The sequence below is a fragment of the Molothrus aeneus genome, chromosome 2, assembly GCF_037042795.1.
Source record: "Molothrus aeneus isolate 106 chromosome 2, BPBGC_Maene_1.0, whole genome shotgun sequence".
In the NCBI taxonomy this organism is placed as follows: domain Eukaryota; kingdom Metazoa; phylum Chordata; class Aves; order Passeriformes; family Icteridae; genus Molothrus; species Molothrus aeneus.
The window spans coordinates 83,875,085-83,897,655 of NC_089647.1; the positions used below are offsets into that span (position 1 = coordinate 83,875,085).

A 22,571-nucleotide genomic window follows, 5' to 3' on the forward strand; every position below is an offset into this window, starting at 1 on the left:
TTTTTCAGCTGTAAACTAATAATTATTTTATATGAAAGTGAATGCTTGTGTTTGAACAGGAGATCTCAAGGTTCTTCCAAGTTATAGCTATTAAATGTTTTGAGGAAAAGAAATTTGTTTTTTTTTCAAGTCTACCACTGAGGAAGTTTCTGCTGCCCTGTAACATGTCTTTTGTTTGACTGAGTGGAGGTTTTGCTTTAGAGAACAGTATGTTTGTATTGTCCTTTGCTATCACATGACACACTTTTCCAAGTGGATTTTTTTGTGGTAGCTGGATACCTATTAACAAAAGTAATTTGTACTTCTAGTTTACCATGACTTGTTCTCATTTAAGATTCCAGATTATTTATTTATTGCTAGCAGAGACAGTGCATTGCTTAGTAACTTTCTTAGAGTAAAATTGAGTAGCATACTGAGAGTTTTAAAAGTCATGCTTGGAATTTCAGCACTTATGTCTTGTACTCTGTGCTTTTGAACTATCTAATGTGGTTGCTTTATTTCTGCTTCCTATACAGAGATTACCTTCAATGAAATTTCTACTTTTCATAGCCTTACCTTGGATAATATTAGCTAGATGTGGGAGAAAAAAAATCCTTCAATCCTTCATGTGGTTGAAACAATTCCTAGTAAATCCCTTTGCCCATTTTACTTACTTTATGTGAACGACCCCGTGTAAGTGAAAGATTTTGCTGTTTCACCCAATTTCCTGCTTAGGCATTAATGTTGCATTCTGCAGAGAGACTTCTGTGCACTTTGTAGACAAGTGATGCCTGCACACTGTTTATTCAGCCAGCTTCCAAGTTTGCTCATCTCTCATCACAAAAACAGAGTGGAAAGTCTGGCTCTGGAAACGTTTACTGATTCTAGTCATGGACATCCTCAGTGTTTAACTTTTTGTGTGTCAGTACTACTTGGCTGACAAATTCCCTTCAATGAGTCAATCTTATGGCATTCCTTTTTCTTCAGAGCCATAGAAAAAAAGGCAAGTCCTATCTTTTAGTGTGCATGCCCTGTGATGCCACCAGGACCTTTCCATCAGTCCCCTGGCAGTTGTTAAAATGGTGTTTTACCTGTTTGGAGAAAAAATGGCTTTTATGTGAGATATGGAGTATCTTTATATATTTACTCAGATTTCCTTGTAACATTCTCTGTTTTCTTTACAGAACTATTGTTTCTTGGATTCTGTCCTGAATGCATTCCTTCTGGATGTTTTTTACCCTGTTTTCACATTCCTGTTTTTGTCAGTTATTTCTGAAATTATTTGAATCTTAACTTTTGGATACTTTTCCTCTTTGTTAGAGGAGACACAGCATTTGAATATGCTTTACTTGCTCTTCTGGAATTTCAAGTAAGCAATTTTGGAGACGTTAGGAAAGGTATAATCTATTCCATGTGTGTATAGATTCAAAAGACTTCTGTCATAGCCTATTGTTTTGTGAATTGCAAGTTTAGTTAAAGCAAAGCATAAAACACTCAGCAAAGAATGTAGAAACAGAATTTTCTAAGCTTCTAAGGGGGTATAAAATTCTTTGGAAAGAACACACTCTATTATTGGATGCTGTCACAATTTCATTTCTACCTTTATTTGTTCTCCTTAACTTCTGGATGCAGTTTTAACAAAGTTGCAGCATAGAAGCCCTTATTTGACTTGTTACTTTTCTTTCTTCTCCTTTGTTTTTGCCTGTGGGGTTCTGTTATCTCTAGGCCACATTTTAGCATTGATTCAGTAAATTCTCCAGTACCTTCTTTGCTCTTTAGTTTTAATAACCCCTAGTTAACCTCTAGGTACTTGAGGACCTTTGGTTGTGTCAAACTCTTGATATAAAAAAAGTTAGCAACCAGTCATTGATCGGATGGTTTCCATGGGAGCATGGATTAAAGATAGCAGTACTATATTACAGGCTGATTAAAAATAGAGAAAAAAATTCCTCTGACATGCTTTTAAATCTTACTAACTAAAGATTTTCAAGTTTTTCAGCTTTCCTCTTGTGCTACTTTGCACACTTAGAGACAAACCTTTCCTCACTGATTGAATTGGTATTTGCTGGCTGCTGTAGTGTCTTGTTGCTGCACCGTGCATTTAGTGCTGGAAAGGCTGCACAGGATCACAGGTCTGAGGGCCTAGAGAGCAAATGAAGTTCCCAGGGATAGAGGGGCAGGGCTGGGGGGAAGAGTGAGGGGGCTGAATTGCCTAACATACATGCCTTGATTTCTGCACTGATGTCCTACACGAGCAAAGTGAATGTAATTTGTAATGGAATCAAGGAAGATTTTAACGTGTGTTAATGTCTGTCAGGGACATTGGGTGGGCTCTGGTGTGGTTTGGCAGCACGATGTGCAGCAGCCTTGGAAGGCAGGGTGAGGGGAGACAGGCCCATTGTACACACATATAGAGTTAAATCCCTATAAGTTTACAATAAAACCTTGGTCTAGTGTTTCAGAGAGCTGGAAAGCAGAAGTAGGGAACCCTGCTTGCTCAGATCCATTTCAGATGGTGTCACTCAGCTCTAGGAGGGAAATGGGAACCAGAGAGCTGCAGGTGTCATTGTATGCTAATGAGTATTTATGAACATGCAGCACACCTGCTGTTGTCAGCTGTGCTCTTGGCAGAACATGGGCACCTGGGGGTAGGAATCTGGCTTTTCCTAGAATTAAAGGTAGGTATGAGTGACCAGATCACTGCATTTGTGTAAGGCCCTGTGAAGTGGAGGACTCCTAATAGGAGTTTTGTGTTTAGGTAGCTGGTGTAGGCTTCCTGCTGTGGGTTAGGTTCTCACTTTGCTCATTGAGACCTCTGAGATGCTGCTTTATGCTTGGTCTCTTCTGCTTAAGCTCTCCCAAGTGCTGTGTCCTCTTCATAAGTGCCTATCTCCTGAGAGCTGAAATAATGTGTTACTGTATGCAGTGTGGAACCTTATAATATTTTTGTAGCCTTGTTGAGCTTTAAACCTTTTGCCACATACAATACCAAGTCTGTGCTGACTTCTGGTGTGAAAAATCTTGTCCAGTTCTTCAGAGTATGGACAAGGGGCTGATATGTTCCCAGAAGCTGGATTTAATTTTTAAATTGTTTAATAGACAATTACCTATTTTCTTGTATGATGTCTTGTTCTTGAGGTCATCGGGACCATTGCATACCGTGATTTTGTTAAATACCTTTCTGTGTCAAATCAAGACAATTTCCTGTGATCTTTATGAGGATGAAAAATCTCTGAAGTCATGAAGGTAAGAAAAATTAAATGAATAGCTAGATGTATTGTTAAACTTAAAAACCAAAATATCTGCAAAACCAGAGAGTAACATCACCATCTGAGACATAGTAGACATCCAGTGGCAGAACCACAGGACTCCTGTTGAGTCTCCTGTGGCTGCTGTGGAATGAAACTCTTCAGTGTAATCCTTTGGGCTCTTGAAAAAGATTCCTTCATTGCCTTTGGATAAATGGTTAAAGGAAAAGTAAAAATAAAGGGAAATTAGCTGGAATTCAGGAAGTAGACCTGTGGGTGTCCTGTAGCATGGTGCCTTGATCAAAGGCAAATCCAGTTCTCAGACAACTGCGTTAAGCTTGTTACTATCATATTATCTGATACTTGTGTGGTTTAGGTACAGTGTGCATAATTTGCCAAGACAAGGATACGCTACTGTTGCAGATCTTCCTAAAGATTGTTGACAGGCATGGGTTAAAATCAATTCCACCCAAGAAAGGATCTCAAACTGCCCTAAGTCTGGCCTGATAAAAACCACACCTAATTTCCAGAGGCTAGGATATTGGTTAGTGGCTTGATTGGGAATATGTAGATACATGTCTCTCTAGCTAGGAGGCCTGTGTTCAGTGTGGTAGGGATAATTGAGAAGGACAAATACCAGTAGAGGGAGAAGCAGCTCATGGAGACCTGCTGAACATCTTTAATCAAGTACTGTCATTGCACTACTTAAGTTCCACCAAAGTGGAAAGAGCAGGGAGTTGTGGAGGCATTACAGAATTAAATCAGGCAACTGGAATGGTATTCTGTGGGCTCACTTAAAATGCTTCTGATAGGCAAATCACGTGTTACATGAAACCATAGACATTCAGAAGGCAAAAAGTGATTGTTGTGTAATTCCTACATCAAATAATAGAAAAAACCAACACAGATCTTGAGTAGCTTTTTTTGTATGATCTTATGTATAGGAATGCTAATAAAAAGCAGATTGCCCCATCAGTGGGGAAGCAGCTACTTTCCCCACTCAGTTATTTAGATGGAGATGGCAAGATCTGGGGCATCAGCCAATCCTTGTGACAAGCTGTTGTTTCCTGGACAGGATGGTGCTGGTTGGCAGTCTTGCTTTGATACAGAGCAGCTGCTCCTGGCACCAGCTGGCTGTCAGCAAGTAGGGGAGCCACAGTGGTGGCCTTGCTTGGGACAGACTGGCAGGCTATGAAGTATTGCCCATGTGGGGACAAGCTGCTGTTGATCAGATCTCATGGGGAGCATTCGACTTTGCCATCCTTGCTGCTCTGTTGTGGCCTGGTAACAGATGTCTCATGGCTGATGTAGGCTGATGTAGGCTGAGGGGTTGCATTAACAAGGCTGTTCTGAATTTGCACTTGCTCAGGACAAGGAAACAAAACTAATCCTGCTTTACAAAGATGAGTAATTTACCTAATCAAGCTCCTTGTCCCACGCGGAATTTGCAGAAAAGGGCATAGCATGGATGGCACTGGAGACAATCAGGTATCACTTTGGAAATGGAAGCATCCAGCTCTGGTTGTATTTTACACTTTTGCTTAAGCTGGGTTAAGAAGTTAGGCTGATAAAGAACTGTGATGGTTGAAAGGAATCGAAATGAATTCATTTGGTATATGCACTCAAAATGTTCATTAATATACACAGACAGAGAAGAATAGCAGCCATGTCTTAGAAAATTAATTGTTTCATAGAAAAGACTATGTTGCAGTACTTGGAAAAAAACATGGCTATGAAGATGTCTCTGTGATATGATGAAATGCTAATGATAACATTTTGCAACGATGCATAACTTCTCCACAAGCTGTGGAAATTCTTGAGACATGGAAAGGGTGGAATAATTGGATTCGATCAAATTTGAAATAATGAAAACTGGGGGTCTAGCACCTTATCCCCACTCTTCACAGGCATTCTTGTAGATGCTATTACAAAATGGTTATTTAAAGAAACTTGAGGCAGTGCAAACTTTTTGGGAAAACCCAACAACCGATAATTGAAGTAAAGGACTAATTATTCTGTTCTCAGCACAAAAATCATTAATAGCACAGTGTCCCCTGAACAGCTGTTGAAAACAGAGACTTAGAAGTGCTTGCTATGGCAACAGTGTGCAGTTTGGTTAGATTATAGAGAGGGTTTTCAAAAGTAAATAAAATGTTGGATGCAACTTAAAGCAGACAAATACAAGCAAATACAAAGCTTTGATGAAAAATTGTTTGGAAGTTCCCATGCTCTCAGGTAGCTGTTCCCTATGTGGAGTAGTTTGTGGATTCTTTCTGCCATAAAACAGTGCCTGGAAAGAGCAATCTTGACAAACTTCCGTGAAAAAGAATGGTCAGTTTGAGTTTGTGGTGCAGGGTCAAGTTCATTAGATGGAATCTTGAGCAAATAAGCTGAACTTCAGTGGGAGAACACTGCATGGAAAAAATAAGAAAACTTTAAAATGAGACAGTACATATGTTTGGTGTCATTTACAGAAAAGTTCAAGTGGGAGGCTGCCAAACCTGCCTGGTTTTTATGGTTTTGATTTTAATGAAGTGCGGTTATTTCGGATACAAAATCACAGACATGAGCACCCTCTGCAGGATGTTTAAAGGGGTTTCCCACCGGATCCCTTTTGATGGTTAAAGGTTAGGTTTTCATCCTTACGGCTGGTGTTTTTTCCCTCGCCATGCCGGCGAAGTTGCGAAGTGGGAAGCCCCGGCCCTGACCTGTTACTGCCGCCCCGGTGTCCCTGTGGCGCTGGTTTTCCCTGCGGTGGTGCTGGGGCGGGCACTGGATGGCACTGTGCCGGGTTCGTACGAGTGGGCACGGTTGTTCTGGGCGTAGATTTGTGTTCCGAGAGGCAAAGCGCCGGTCCCGGACGCAGCTCTGCCGCCTGCGGCAGCTCCGGGACTACTCCCGGCTCCCCGGGAGGAGGAGGAGGAGCCGGGGCCGGAGCCTGCCGGGGGCGGGAAGGGGCGGCAGGTTTGGGATGAGGAGGAGGAGCTGGAGCGGCAGGAAGGGTGTTTCCCTGCGCAACTCCCGGCTGAAGTGACTCAGACAGGAAACTCCCTGCCAGGCGCGGCCCAGGAGCGGAGCCGCTGGGCCGACGCGACCCTCGGCGGCTGGGCCGAGCGGAGCCCCCGGGCGGCGGGACAGACAGACAGACGGACGGGCTCCTCCCGCCGCCGGGCAGCGCCGCTCCCGGGAGCCGGCGGAGAGCGGGTGAGCTGCGCTTCCCGGGGCCCTCCCCCGGATTCGGGCGCTTCATCTGCGGGTCCGCGCCCCCGCCGCGCCCCTCTCGCCGGTAACCGTGAGCTCCGTACTCTTATTTGGGGTGGGCTCATCCCCCCTCGGTGTCTGGGGCTCCCCGGAGCTGGGAGGTGCCGCGGGGGTCCCGCTGCTCGGGCGGTGCCCGGGGCGGAGCGGGAAGGGCCGTGCGGAGCCACGGGCGGGCGGCCCTGGCCTCAGGCGGGCTGGGTCCCTCAGCGGTGGGCGCCGAAAAGCCGTTCTTGGTTTTTGTTTCTGGGGGTAAGATGTAGATTGTTCTCTCTCGTGCGTGGCCCGTGTGTCTCAGCACTCGAGGGGTCAGAGTTCTGCCTTCTAGGCTGTCTTGAGTGGGCTAGATGGGGAAAAAAAAAAGTAAAAAGGTCTGTGCAGGTTCGTCTCCCTCTTGAGAGGAAGGAGGTGATCTGGAGTGTCTGTCTAAGGACGTGGAATAACTCCCTCGTGAGGAACTTGAGAATTATCCTATAAAAATAACTATGCTGTAATAATGGCAGCAGCACTGTAAGCTTGAAAATCCCCAGATGGAGGGTCTGCCACCCCATCCCTCCTCTCTAATGAGCAAAGGTGAAGACAGACTTGCACTTCATCTCTCTGAGTATTCCTGTAGTTCATCAACATCTCTACTAATATTTTGCCTTTCAGTAGGCTCTCATTGCCTTGATTTTTATTCCCTTGCTGTTGATGGCAGGTTGAAGTAGCATTTCGACATGTAAATAGTTGTTTGTGCCAGCAAGGCTGTTGGGAGGAAGTTGTTTTTGTGGGATGCAGCCAGTCTGCCTGAAGTGCTAGCTGGAGAGAGTGTATTGGAGGAGGAGGAAAGCTAGCTGGAGGAATTTCTTCTTAATTAGAAGGTCATACCAGGCTTTTCTGTAAACTGTGGGAAATGGAAAGCTTAGGCTAATGAGGACTCCAGTCCTTATTGCATTCCAGTTACTTATTTGGCATAACTTTATTATAATAAGCTTACTGAACATGTACATATGCAGTGTTGTGTGGTAGTGTTTTCTTCAAAATTGAATTTATAATAATATTGTAGTGCAATTCAGCAATGTCTGAATTATGTTTTTATTAATTGTACTTAAACTGTTTTATGCTCAGAGAATGTCTGAGCTATGTGATAGAAAAAGCATTGCTGCTCCTTACTTAAGTTCTGATTCTTGACTTCATTTGAGTCCCACTTTTACCTCTAAAAAACTTTTTTTTTAAACTTTTGTAAACACGAAGTTTCTCCTGTTCTACTATAAAAGACTCTTTAAGCTTTCCCAGGCAACTGGTCTGTGAAGTCTGGCTGGTGTAGGCAGCCAGTTGTCTCTGTAACTGCCAGGAGGGAGGAGGAGGAATTTGGAAGAAGTCTGTACAGCATTGGGAAGGCTTTACCCCGGTATCATCAAAGCTTGCTTGGCTTGCCCTCTAAAAACTGTACATCAGTCTTTCTTTGTGGCAGCTTAGATTTTTTTTTTTTTTAATAAGGACTATGTACTTGATGGAATATTTCTAATGTACTTTGGTTTTCAGGTTGTTAGCTTGTTTATATATTCTGAGAATAAACCTCTCTGAGTCTTAGCAAAACACCCAGATAGCCCCATCCCCCAACATCCCCTCTTGAAAGACTTGGTTTTGTTTACAGGTCTTGGGTTTGTCAGTTTCTTTTGAGGGTCATGATGCTGAGAGTGGAGTGCTGTTTGAATGGAGTGGTGTGCTCAGCTCTGCTAATTAAAAATTTCTCCCATAATAGTTATCACAACATTCAAACTTAAATGGAGCCAAATTGTCTAAGTTGTTTAAATATTTTTTAAAAATATATGTTATAAGAAAGGGAATGTTTCACAAACAATTCAGACTTTTCAGTTTTAACTTCTGAATGTGTGACTTATAAAAAAGCTCATAGTGCTTTAGTGATGCACCTGTAATATTCAAAGTATTCATTAACAAAATTCTTGTTTCTTCAGTTTGCCTTAGATGGAAATTGTCCTCTGGGCTTAAACCAAGAGATTCTCTTGTTCCATTATGCTGACTTCGTAGCATAATTAAGTAATTACCAGGAATCTGTTCTAGCTCTGTGTTCCATGTTAGATATTTGTCTGATACACTCCTTAAGTTTTGGTTAGTGCTTTGTTTATTCATTCTGGCAGAGAATTGTCTTGGAAGGTGGCTTGTTCCTGAGGGTAGGTTTAAAAACCTTGCCATAACCCTATTGTCAGAATCATCTGATTTTTATTTTAAAGTTTGTTTTTGAAGTTTTCCAAGATATTGAGGTTGAGGTGGAAAATTCAGAGTGGTTTGAATTGAGCTGCAAGGTTGGAACAAAAAGATGGAACAAAAAATCCCCACAAAGCTCATTATTTGTCAGAACAGTTGTATTCATGCTCTGGCCTGAAAGCTGCTAGAACTGCTTGCAGTGCTATACAAGAGAAAATTAATTTTAATGTAATTCCATGCCTTTATGTGCATATCAAGTGGGTTTCATTTTATTTGCCCTATGTTCTCTGGGCAAGTTCTTCAAGTGGTTCCTTGGTTTTCTTGTTGCTGTACCAACAAGTAAAGTAAACTTGAATGCTGGGCAGCAAGTTTTACCTTGCTGAGCTGGAAGTCAGCTGTGCGATTGACTTCACTGCTTGGAACAGTGGCTGTGGGACTTTCTGAATTTCCACTGTTTATACATTTTTAAATAACTGCAGCTACTATGGCAAGCCCCAACTTAATAAGCAATTATGCTTGAACCGGGGTAGGTGCTTGTTTACCTGGGGATGCTGCAGGAGCGTGGCACAGCCCAGGCGTGAGTGGCCACTGAAGTGGTTCGAGGCGGATCCATCCGTTCGTGTGGGATTGGGATTCATTTCATGTTCCCAGGGATGGAGGCGAAGAGGGAGGAGTAAATGTAACAGATTTTTAAATTTCTGATCTGTAGAAAATGTACCTTGTTACAAGTGGCCTCTGGCAGACTTTGCTCTTGAAGGTCATCTTGCTACTCTTTGGCTACATTGTTATTTGTACATACGACAAATAAAAGGTGCCTATCCATGTCCTGGTTTTTATGCAGAGCTGAGACAGTAAAATGAAAGAAGGACATTTCAACATTCTGAAATATGACCGTATACCTACAAAAACTCACAAAGAGCTTGGTGATGGTGCTTTATATTTTAAGCTACATATGTCAGTTCAGGATTGTTCTTTACTGCACGTCTGCCCTTAGAAGCTGACATTAGTAGGGCTCGGGGGCACACTTTGCTGTGTAATGCTGATAACAGAGTGCCTATTGATTTGCTTTGTTAAAACGTAATTCCATTAATCCACATCACTGCCTTTCTGGTGGTAAAAATAATGTCTGATGCATTGATGGGTCTTGCTACAAGAAGACAGAGGTTGCAAAACAGTAGTTAATCTTTCTATCTCTTGGCACCAAAAATGTTGTAAGATATTTTGGGTAGCTCCTTATCTCTTGTAAACACACTGGCAGAAATCCTGAAGCATGTTTTCTTCATAAGACTTGAAAGATTTTTCTCTGTGTCTTTACTGTATGGCTCTGTTATGTCTGTAAATATATGTGCACTCACAAATGTTTGTGAAGAAAATCCTGTATTCACACACTTCAGTGTTTTGGGAGAAAAGTGTCTATCTTGGACTTAAACTGTAAAAATTGGAGTTGTGGTAAAGGTTGGTATGGCGCAAATAATGATCAGGCATTTGCCATCTCAGAAGAAACCCTCTTTCCCTCAGGCTGAGCATCAGCAAATATCAAGTGAATTTATATCTGTGTAGCCTTTCTGCAGAAAGACCATTGTGGGAGAGGTGATTTAAGGTTGTGGGCAGCCGAGTTGAGCACAGATCTGGCTCTGGGTGTCAGAGAAGGAGCTCATCTCTCCAAGCCTTCCCAGCTGGGAGATGGTGGTGGTCCCTGCTCCTGAGGAGCAGCACTTGTGTCCTGCTGCTCTATCCCTTCCCCACATTTTCTGTAGGTGTTTCATTCTGCCAGACCTCTGCTCCTGCTGGAAGGGACCCTAGCAGGGCATCAGTCTGATGGTGAGCTCAGGAGGACTCTCAGGGTGGGAATCCCTTCATTGCTACACTGTCTGCCTGCCAGGCACACACTGTATGGACTTAGCCAGCTCGGTCTGCTGTGGATTTGCAGCCCTCTTAGCCAAGCTGTGATGAGGTCCCTGCTGTACTCTTCTCAATGACTACAGAGAAGTAAAAGTGAACATGGTAGTTCTTTGACTGGGTGGTTGTTCTGTGGTTCTCTGTGGGCGTGTTGCCAGGACAGGTGCTCTGGACTGGGCAGGGCTTAAAGTGAGTGTCCTCCACAAGAGTGGATGTTCTACCTGTTAACTTGACTAAAGCTTTTCTTATTCAAGTAGTCAGGTAACACATATGGAATTGGTGCTTCTGTTCTTGCTTTCATCAGAGGTAAATGCCAGGGCAGCAGGCCTGGTGCCCTCCTTTTCCCAGTTTGTGAGTGCTCCCAGCTTACAAAGTGGTTATTTTTGGGGTGAACTTGTAGGATTTCTCTTTGCCTGAGCCATATTGTGTGAGATGTTCTCAGTTTAACAGTCTGTCTTTCAGCAAGCCTTTCACATGGTTGGTTTTTGCAGGTCTCTTTTCTGTCACTGTTGGTCAGGAGGTAATAGAGTGACAAACAAACTTTTTAAAGCCAGTAATTGCTCATTTGGTGGAAAAAAATGCCATCCCCCCCTCCTCTCCCTCCACTGAAAGGCATCTTAAGAATTCAGTCAGTGTGTAGACTTGTGCTTACTAGATGACACTCTCTGCAAATGATTAGCAGGGTTGAGTCTCAGTAATGTTCTTACAAATTACTTTATTCTAAAGTAAAAGAAAAATTAAATGGTGCTTTCAGTTTTAGAAACAAATGCCAGTACTGTGGTTTGATGTTAGGACATAAGTCTCAAAAGTTGACATGCTAAGTAGTGATTCCAGCTGTGCAAATGACACAAGGTACTTTTGGAGATGCTTACTTTATACTCTACACCTATACAACAGATTTGTTTCCAGGGTTTAGATAAAAATATGTTAGTGCTGTACTTCAGTTAAAATACTTTAATTTTGACAGGGACATGGATGCTTTGTTGGCAGGAAATAAAAATGCTGTTGACCTGAAGCTATTTATAGCCTTCTTTCAGGATAACTCTAATTATTTTAAGTGGTTTCAGTGATATAAAATCAATAAGGAGAGTACACTGAATTATGGATTCTGCGTGTGAAGTTCAGGCAAACTGTCAAGACACACGGCTCAAGATGGATGTGAATGCTTGTCAGATGACACCTGAAGTAATGCTTTGGATGAATTTTCACTGAGATTGTGTATTTTCTTGTATAAAGTACTACAGATGATGAGCTCTTTCTGAGGAAAAAGAGAGCTTAAGAAACTAAAATTTATTTGTTGTTTTCTCTTCTACTCGGTCATGTACTATTTCTTTAGGTTTTTTTTAAGAGAACTATTAAACCGTTATTTACTTCTTGTCTGATTCACTCTCTCCTCACAGAAATGCACATAATGGTAGATTTTTTTTAACAGCATCTGAAGCCTGTTGGTTTGGTTTTTTAAAATTTTGTTTTCTTTTAAAATCCTGTAATTTTGCAAAATTGTACATTATTTTTATTTATAATAATAATTGTACATTAATAATTGTACATTATTATTATTTATAGATAATAAATAAAAAGCTACTTTTAAGCATGGATAGTACAAATTTGTCTAAAATATCTTCCAACTTACTTTTCCGATGAAGCTGTGTGATCTTTTTTGACTGAAAGTGGAGAGTACTGTATTGTTGACTTACCAAGTACCTACAGGTATAGAGAAGGAGTGGGAATGACAGCAGACAGCCTCTCTCTCAGAGTTATTTTTATTAAAGCCTTTGTTCAATTTTTAAACTCAAAATAAGGCAATGCTGAAGCCAGAGCTTCAGCTGCAGGCTTGCATTGCAAAACCCCACTGGATGTAATGAATGCCTGTTGTGTCACTGGGGGACATAAGCTGTAAGATGGAGCTGGATGCGAAATGCAGAGGCACCGTGCAAGGGGGACCTGGGAGCTGCCCCTGCCTGGACAGCTGCCCCCAGCAGTGGTGGGGTGGGTGTCCTTCCACAGGCAGGGGTGGTGCCAGGCAGACTCCCCTGAGAAGCTGTAAGACTGACCCTGGAGCAGCCATCTATGTAACTGGGCTAAGGAAGAGAGTGCTGTCCTCCCCTCCCCTGAGAAAACAATGCTCTTTTTTCTTTACTTCTCTCCATTCTTGTGAAATAAAAGTGCAGAACTCACATGCTTTATCAGGAACTGTAGTGATAGGACAAGGAGTAATGGGTTCAAACTGAAAGAGATGAAATTTAGCTAAAAGATAGGGAAGAAATTCCTGGCTGTGAGGGTGGTGAGGCACTGGAACATATTGCCCAGAGAGGCTGTGGGTGCCCTATCTCTGTTGAAGACCAGGTTGGATGGGGCCTTGAGCAACCTGGTCTGGTGGAAGGTGTCCCTGCTGATGGCAGGGGGGATGAACTGTGTGGTCTTTATGGTCCTTTTCAACAAAGTCATTCTATGAGTCCAAATAAACAGTTTGTCTAAGGCTGAGGGGTTGTGTTGTTGCTTAGATGGAAACCTGAAGCCTCCAGACTCTTGTCTTTCTCTCCATCTTTGAGGCTCATCTCTTTTACCTGTAACATGACCATCCTCCATCCACTGGGGTGCTCAGTTCCCCCGTCCCCAGCTCCTTTCAGCCCACCTACACAGGTGTGCCCTTTTTGATTACAGTACCAGCACTCTGTACACACCAGACACAAAGGGCAGCCAAGGAAACCATGCTGAGCAGGTGTGAGCAGTCTGTGATGGAAGACTTCATCCTCAGCCATGCCAGGCTCATCCCATGTGAACTTGCTTTCCTTTCTCCTTTCTGGGGTGATTATTGCTTTTGCTGCTCACTTTCCCATTCTTTGCAGAGCGTTCACAGTGGGAGTGTTACCTTTGCTAAGAAGTGAGAGAGCTTTTCACAAGTGTAGTTGTAGTTTTCACATGCTGTAAGTGCTGTGCTTCTGTGCTAAAATTCAGTCTGCTCCAAAGCACTGCTGTGCAGCTTTGCTTCCTACCAGCCGTGCAGCAGCAGGAGCAGGAACAAGTACAGAAGAAATGCTTGTGGAGAACAGCTGCAGGAGAGAGCAGCTCAGCAGAATGCAAAAATGGCAGCAAACTGAGAAGATTAAAAAGGAGTGTGGAGGAGTGAACTGGGTGAGAAGAAAAGAATGCAAAAAAGAGAAGGTGAGGGGGTTGGTCAGGAAGGTGAAATGGTGCAATTCAAAGGTGTAATACCAGAGAATATTAATAGGGTAAGGCAAGTCAGTGTAACAAGACAGATCTCAGCACACCTAACCTAGAATGAAACAATGCTTAAATCTCTAGCTTCATTGCAGTCTGAAGAGAGGCCAAATATTGCAGAAGGGAGTTCATTCTGTACATTACTTAGTTCACTCAGAGCTAACTCAGTTCTGTGGGAATTAATTGGTAAACAACCACAAACCCTCTCAGCCATCTAGCCCCATCAACAGCAGATTTTTTTTAAACATTTGTGACTTATCTTGGGCTTCAGACTTTGGTTCACAGATAAAGCAAACCAAACAAAACACCTCTGTGAATTCTTGTAACCCAAGTGCCATTGCAGAGGGGGGTTGCATGCTGCAGGACAAACTTCAGAGACAGGCCCTCCCTCCTTGTTCATCTAAGTGGGATACTTTTGGAGGAAATTTTAGAGGCTTAGGCTTCTCCCATGCCATTGCAATGGATTCTCAAATAAGTGGAATGAAAAAATTAATTTTTCATTTTTGAAGTGTGTGCATCCTCCACTTGAGCTTCCTGCAGAGGGATAGCATTTCACCCTGTATTTTGACATCAGGAAGTTGTATCTCTGTTCTGAAGTTTCAAGATGTGGAATGATGCTGCAGATGCATGGTACTGGCCAGGCTGCCCTTTGAAATACCTGGTTGTTACTTGCTGCCTCATCATCATCCACTGCAGATGCTGCTGCTGTAGAATTAGTATGTGCTCATCCATGTGCTCCTGCTGGCTGCTAACAGAGCAGGAAAAGATAAATCCACTCTTGTGGTGCCTTGCTAGCAAAATTAGAGTGACTCCAGCCAGGTGCTATGGTACAGGAGTGCTGAGGTTGCACTGTGTTCTCTAGTTGTTTTGTTACTGGTGCTGTAAAGAGGAGTCATTAGTAGACATACACATGGTGGCAGGCGTCAGGAAAGGCAGTTCTGGACTACCATCACCCACCAGTCTTGGTCTAGGCTTCATTCAAAGAGCCCAAGACTCCCCCATTCCTAATCTGCTGCGATGATAGTAGAGTGCCAGACCTTCCTTTTATTGGAAAGTGCTTGAATTCATCCAGGATAGTGAAAAGGAAGTTACTTGACAAGCATAACTAATTGTTCTCTGAGTCCTGGTGGTCAGTGTGTCAGCAAGCCATTTCAGCTCCATGACAGCATCCTTAGCAGGGCTGTCCTTCTGACCTTGGTTATCCTGTGGGAGGAACTGTACTGACTCACTGAAGTGTGGCTTTTATGTTGCATTAATGGTGCTGCTGTTGCCTACTGATACTGCCCAGAATTGAGTTTTCCAGGTGATAAGACTGGTGTATCACTGAGCACTTGAACCTGGCTTGCACAATCATAGCACAGGCATTGGATAAAGAGATGGAAGGCATGGGGATTGCTTGCTGGGATGTTTCCCTGCAGGAGACAGAAGCTAGACAGGTAACAGTGTGGATTGTATGAAAAATTCACATGTGACTGAACACAAAGAGCTTTTAATTTAGGAAGCTGAGATTTGCTAAAAAGAAAAAAAAAATTAAAGAAAAAAAACTTCCTCCCATGCTATTAGCCTCATGTTCTTCCCCCAGTCCGTGCCTGCTTTTGGAAGCCTGCAGTTATTGTGAGCCACATCACCCTGTAGGAGTCTGATACTAAATTAATAGTTTCTATTATATGGCCATTCTTCTGGGACTTGCTATGATGTTTGGATGGGGTAATACAGTGCTGGAATTTTTTTTTCTCTTTTTCACATATTAAGCGTGTTTTTAAATTCCGTTTGCAGATGTATTTTTGAAAGCTTAACAGTATGTCAAATCTGTTGCACAAAGGACTGTCAGCTGCTGTTTGCTTTCTTCTGTCTTTTACTTTAATCAGGCAGGCCAGTAAATGATGTGAAAAGCATTTTTCTTTGCTCCTTCAGCTTATGCAAATCTGTTGCTTAGGAACGGAAAGGAGCTCCGGTCCCAAAAGGAACATCTTAGGCTGATCTGCATGGCAAAAAGGCAGATTGTCCTGTCCAGAGCACAGAAAAAGAGCATTCTAACAGAGAGAATCCATCGTGTTGCTGTTCTCTGAAGTGCTTTAGCTATCAGGGTGTAAAATATTTTCTTCTCAGTCTGAATTGATAGGTCAGCAGTCGAATGGCTGAGGTGTTCAAAATTTAATTAAAATAGAACTAAAAGGGAGGTTTTGAGAGAGATCTTGGAGGTTTGAAATAAAAATGAATATTTTTGTAATTACTGTGCTGTTCTTGGAAGAGAAAATCCATTCTTTTTGTTCTCTTTCTATTACAAGGGTTCTTTGTGATTGGAATCTCATGGTTTAGATTGAGTAGGAACATTACACTGAATATTTAATCACATTTTCATAATAGTAAAATTATTTAATTGATTTTCTGCAATCCAATAACATAGAAAAATGACACAATGGGACAAAATACCCCTGAAAATGTTGTGTTGCTGTAGGAATAAAACTTAACTTCTGCTGCTGTGCTGGCCAATTCTATTCTTGTGGGAATGTTGTCAGTAGTTGCCATGGAGTTTACTGTGGTTGATCCTGAAGACCCCAGTTCAGCAGGCCAGTCAATCATCTTTTAAAATATACATTCATTTGAATTTCTTTCCCTCAGTGTGTGGACTGCAGAATATCTTTGCTTTTTTTATTTTTTTGTAAATAATATGCTTTTCTTCTTCCTCTTTAACTGCAGTACATAAAATTTTCTTGATTTTCATCTGTCCTTTTAAGTAGGGTAAGCTTTGATTTATTTATGCAAAAGGCATTTAGTTATTAATATTTATATTAATAGATAATAATTTATTTTAGGCAAAAACCACTTGTGTGGATACATATTTCAATTAATGGATTGCACGACAATTTAAATCTTCAGTATCCATGATGCTACATTTTAATTTAAGATTCAAATATTCTGCTTTTGCAGACTTGAGAAAGAAGAGACACAGTGTCAAAGGAAGTTGCTGTTTAAAGTGTAGACATACTTCCTCTTTGTCTTATTTTGAGCCTGGGAACATGTACAAGCACTTGGAGATCAAATGCATATGTTCAGAACCAAAATGTGTCCAGTGGACTGCAAAAAGGCATGGGGCATCCCCTCCCAACATCATTTTTCAATCAAATGAAACACTATTTTCATCTGCAAAGTCAGAAAATATTCAAAAATTTCTGCAGTCCAGCAATTTTTTGTCATTGAAACTCCACCTTAATTAACTCATTCTTTGGCATGATCCCTCTCCATATTTTTAATATGAAATAATTTTTTGCCACTTTAAATTCCAGTCTTGGAGAGCTTTTTGGGTTACGTAGAGAATGCTGTAACCCAAACCAATTCCCTGGATGTCCCAGAGCACCTCTGCTTCCTTGGGCTGCATTCTCCAGTTAATATTTGCATTTATTGCTCTTGGACGTGTGCTGGTGTCCAGGGCTTACACTGGGCTGGGTGCAGCTGGAGGTGGGGTGTGCTGAGCACATTTGCTTGTGCCACTCACAGACCTCTGAATGTTCTGCGGTAACTTCTCCTGCCGTGGGGAAAGAGAGAGAAGCTGCTTGAGTGGGCCAGGCTGTGCTGATCCCAGCTCAGAGCGTGGTGTGAGGCCCTGGCTGCCAGCTGCAGCCCAGAGCTGCCGATCCAGCCCTTTGTGACCAGGGGCCCCAAACTCGCCTCTGCCGGCCTGGGAACGCGCCCTGCACTTTGGTGACTATGGGATGTGTTTCTCCAGAACTGTTTCAGGCTGTTTGAAGTGTAAATATCAGTTTTCTGTGAGCTTTTGGTTAAATAAAGTTAAAAGTTGTGGAGAGCAACTTTTTTTTTTTTTTTTTTTTTTTTTTTTTTTTTTTTTTTTTTTACTCAGAAATGCATTTAAGATGCTGGTATAGTGTGTACCATGGTACCAAGATGGTGAGATATGATCAATGCTGATATTCCTCTGTCTCTTCTCACCCTGAGATTCAGCTCAAATCTTTGCATGTTCAGCTGTTCCCAAGTGCCTGGCCAGGTGCTGTCAGAGGTGCTGGGATGGATGTGCCTTTTGGGGCAAGGAGGGAGAGGGTCTGTCAAAAGAGGCAGTAGCAATAGTTGGGCTGCTCTGAAGAGTACAGGACTTTAGGAGAGGTTTGCTGTGCTGTCACTGCAGAAGAAAGTGCCTGTCAGCTGTGGGATTTGGATTTTAATTATTTTTGTTTATTTCAGGGGAGTTTAACGTTGTAACTCCAACTTCCATAAAGTAAAGCAAGAATTCCAATAGACACAGTTGTGTCCACTGTCTGGTGTTTCCAGTATGCAGCAATGTACCAGGAGATGTACTGTAAGGAGCTGACAGCAAAAAACACCTGGAAATCCATTTCCAGACTGTTACCTGCTGCCATCCACTGTGCTTTAAGAGGGAAGCCTGCTGTCTTACTGCTCTGATGCTTGTGTGAGGATAAATCCTTAGAGATTTCAAAGTGAGGGTGCTTAGATGTTCTCAGGGTGTCAAACCTTTGAGTGAGTGATGCAAAGGAAAAAAGTGCCTGTCAGCTGTGGGATTTATATTTTAATTATTTATTTCAGGGAAGTTTAATGTTGTAACTCCAACCTCCATAAAGTAAAGCAAGAATTGTCATAAAGTAAATGCCTCTGCTTGCTGTGTCTAAATCTTCTGAAGTTGGCTTTCACTGTAGCTTGATATTTTCTATACCTTTATTTTTATAGCTATTAATTATACTATTTATACTAATTATACTAACTATACTAATTATACTGTTAATTGACTGAATTATACTGTTTATCAGTTTTCTGTGGGAATGTTCACTTGGCAATCTTAGTGCAGATGATAGTGACAGTTTGCAAGTAATTTAAATGGCATAAGTACTTGTATTCTCCAAGGACTTTCCATTCTTTCCCTGTGTATTTTCAAGATACTCAATATACCTTTTGGGTTTTTTGAAATGTTTTGTGCTAGCATGATACCAACCTCATTATCTCCCTGTCTTGTCTAACACAGCCATAACATTGCATCTGATAACTTTTGTCATGAAGGGCTTTATTTTTCACCAGTAAGTAGATATCATCAAACCCAGTTATTTGAGGTAGAACTTTTATGTTGGGAATCAATGTCTTTTTGAAGCTCAGCTGGATAATTTCATAAGACCATTAGAGGACATTTCTGGGAAGTCTTGGCCATAGCCTAAAGAGGAACTGTGTGGTATTTTCTATGCTTATAAGAAGATCTCAATAAGGGTACAGTTATCTAAGTTCATTTGCCTTACCCACATTTATATAACTACAAGTTATATTTGTTGGATTCTATGCACTCCTACTGAACATGTATAAGAACTGTCTTGTATCATCAAGCATATTTTTTCCTGTTCAGCTATTAATAGGCTGAGTCTTGCTTAACTCTTATCACTGAAAGAAAGTTTAAAAGCTTGTTACTTAACTCTCTAGTATTTGAGGGATTTTTTTTTACCTCTAAGTTTGAGAACAGAATAGTTCCAGCAATCCTTTATCTGATGGTGATTCTGAAATTAATGCTTTATTATCTGCTTTCTCAGTCCTTACCTTCTGTAGCTCTTATTATTTCTTCTGGTCAGTTTTCCTTCTTTCCTTCTTTTTTTTTTTCCCAAAACCATTTTTCCCCATAATTTGCTCCTGTTCATATTTTCTTACAAATAATCTGAAGCTTCGGGAGGCCCAGAAGAGCATGGCTGAGGGATGCATGCTGGCTGTTTTCTGATATGCTTAGAATTAAGAATACAGACCTTCTGCAAAGACTCAGACATTATTCTGTAGGGATGGAGATGTGGAAATGGTATCTCAACTAGGACTGACAATCATCTCCTCTAGATACCAAATCAATGTTGTTAGTAGGGCATTGCTTACATGCAGTTGCAGGGCTGAGAGCAATGGTGCAGAATTATGACATTTTAAAAAGGTTGCCAGCTCTTTTTTTTTTGTGAATATTTTCAATAATATTCTGGTTCTGAAGTTAAATCAAAGTGTAGACAATGCTAGAAGAGCTTCCTTTTTTTGGCTTGATTTTTCACATGGACAAAATGTGAGGGACAGCTCAGTGCACTTCTCCACAGCACAAGCTGTTCTGAGCAGGTCAGACCCATGTGGTGCTCATGTCCTTCAGAAATGAAGAAAAATAGGATATCCTAGTTTAAGCTGCTCTGTGGCCTTTCACTAACATACTAAAAGAAACCCCAAACCCTGGGACTGATATCTCTTGACCCTTGGACATGGTGGGACTTGGTACTGTGAGGCTGAAGTTCTTTTCAGACAGGGATTTTCTTGCTTTGAAATCCAGAAAAAGGAATTGAGAATTAGCACAGGCATTGCTCTTCCCTGCTTAGAAAGCTGTGTGTGCTCATCAAACACCAACATTTAGTAAAACAGCTTGCTGGTGTATGTGATTCTCTCTCCTCAAGGGAGAATGTCAGACCATGAATGTTGAATGTTCACTAATTAAGTTGTGTACAACCAGGAAAACATGTTCTTGTTCATGCATTTTTACTTTAGTGCTTTAAGAATGGGTCATAAAAAGGTACCAAAGAGAAAAATATTACTTCAGAAGTAATGCTTACATATCTTCTGCCTGAGAAAAGCTATCCTGGGGAATTTCATGTGGGTACAGAACTGAAAACACAGCTTTGTAGGAATTTAGTATGAAAAAAAAAAGTCAGTTTGGGTAAATGTCCTCATGTAACTATAATGATGAGTATGACTACAGCATTTTAGTCTGTTCGCATTTATGTAAACTCCTAATCAAATTTTTTTTTTTAAATAAGTCTTTGAAGTTTCTGATGTTCTCTGCCATAAAGGAATCTGTTAAAATATTAGCTGTTCTACCCAGTAATTTCATCTGTTAAAAACTCATGATTATTAAGGAAGCAGAGCTATCCAATTTTGTGTCTTGGGAATTTTAGCTTTTCTTAAATTCATTTTTTTGAGCTTAGGGAGAAAAAAAAAAATCTGGTTTTGCCAGTCCCTCATCATTGTACATGAGAAACAGCTGTTGTCTTTTTGGAGCTTGTTTATCAACAAGGATAAAGAAGGGGAGAAAACCCCTGAGCCAATTCCAGCTGTCGCCCTGCCGTTGCTGTTGTCAAAACTCCTCTGCTCTTTTCTGGGAGGTCAGAGGGGAAATGTGAATCACACTCTTGCAACGTTTGCAAGTGTGTCAAAGCTGGGCAGGAAGGAGCTGCTTCCTCTTTCATGTCTTGCTAGATACTGGAGTGCAAAGGCTGGGGAACAGGGACATTGAACTTGGCCAACGAAACGCCAGGCCAGTGGATACCTTTGGCAAAATCGCAAAGTGGAGCTGTCAGCGAGCAACCTCAGAGCAAGAGGACATTCACAACTCTCTGTGCCCAATGGCTTTTATGTTCCTGCTTTGAAAAAAGCTGAGCTTTGGGAAATCATGCTGAAGGATTTCAAAAAATGTTCCTTCCTGTATTTCTTTTCACAACCCAGAGGGCAGCAGGAAGCTTTTTGTTTCTTACTTGTGCCACCGGCCTGTTAGTGGGGGTTTCCCAGACCTGTGCTATTAAATAGATGGCAGTGTAAGTCAGCTGGGATTTTGGGTTCTATTTTTAAATTGTTTTCTAAGTATTAAAAACAAATCCACAGATAGTCTAATGTCTTATAGTTTGAACATAGCTGATGCTGGAGGAATACTCCTGTGCATCTGTAAATATTGAGGCCAAAAGCATGCAGGTGTGCTTTTAGAATTGGGATGTACGAGCCACATCTTCAGAATATTCACTTGTAGTGCTGAGGAAGTACAAGTCATGAGCTTGGATTTTGTGAATACCTGTCTCTCTTCAACAGCAGGGACACAAGTCATTGGTGGACCATATTTTTGGGAGGAGAAGGAAGATGTGTGGACTGGGGAGAGGGTGATGATACTTACCTTGCATGCAGTGACACCTCCTCCTTACACAGATAGTTGCAGTAGTTTTTGGTGTAGAATGGCTGGTCATTCTTCACTATGGGTTTTAGAACAATTTTTGTAGTGCTTTCTTGGAGCCAATGCTATGTGGCCATTTGCCTGTCTGGTGGGGGAGAGGGCTGTGGGCCCATTGATCCCACCCCTGGCACATCCCAGAGCAGCTGCACACTGGGCATTTCTACTTTGACAGGGAGGCTGAGTGGAAGAGGAGTGTCAAGTTGGAAGGAGCCTGTCGGTTAATCTGTTTTTTTTTTAGCTAAAGCTTGATTTGCATACTATATAGTCAGACTCTTCTATAATGTGCCTATAGATATAGACTCATCTGTAGATGTTCTGACTGCTTGGCACCTCACTTTCCTCTAGGGTAAAACTGTTCAGTCTGACCTCCCCACAGGACTTTTGCCCAGCCATGGAAGTTTTTTGGCATGTGTTGATTTATTGAAGGAAGGACATCATGCTCTTTATTTGAGAATAAGTGTGGTTCTTGTTCTGGAGCTTGATCTGGGTGTAGGCAGGTGTTGGGCAAACATCCTGGCACAGGTTTGCCAGCCAGCACTCCTGTCAGTCCAGTCCTCCATCCCTTTTTTGGCAAGGATCACAAATTGCACAATATGAGCACTGTTTTTTTTATTTATTTTAACAAAAACTGATAGGCTCAGGCTGGGAGCAAGGTTTGGGCTGGGCATTCAAGAAGAAACAGACCTATGAATCTTTCTGTTGGTTGTTGTTTATAAAGTTGTTGGCAATCTCTCTCCATATGTGGTACATTAGCTTTGCAGCAATGGCTTGGTACACAGGGTTGGTCTCTGGAGACA

At 41.8% G+C, this 22,571-nt stretch overlaps 1 protein-coding gene across 3 annotated transcripts in view; it reads left to right on the plus strand.

The window, feature by feature from the left end:
• The first annotated feature begins 6,273 nt into the window (after positions 1-6,273).
• The window catches only part of CYFIP1 (cytoplasmic FMR1 interacting protein 1), a 76,104-nt gene continuing 59,806 nt past the window's right edge, over positions 6,274-22,571 (plus strand). Inside the window, exon 1 of one of the 3 annotated variants that reach the window (XM_066545188.1) lies at positions 6,274-6,431. The gene's annotated coding sequence lies outside the window, so the exon portion shown is untranslated. Of the gene's footprint in view, positions 6,432-6,491; positions 6,514-22,571 lie in introns of those variants that run through there. The other 2 variants (XM_066545189.1, XM_066545187.1) reach the window with 2 other exon arrangements.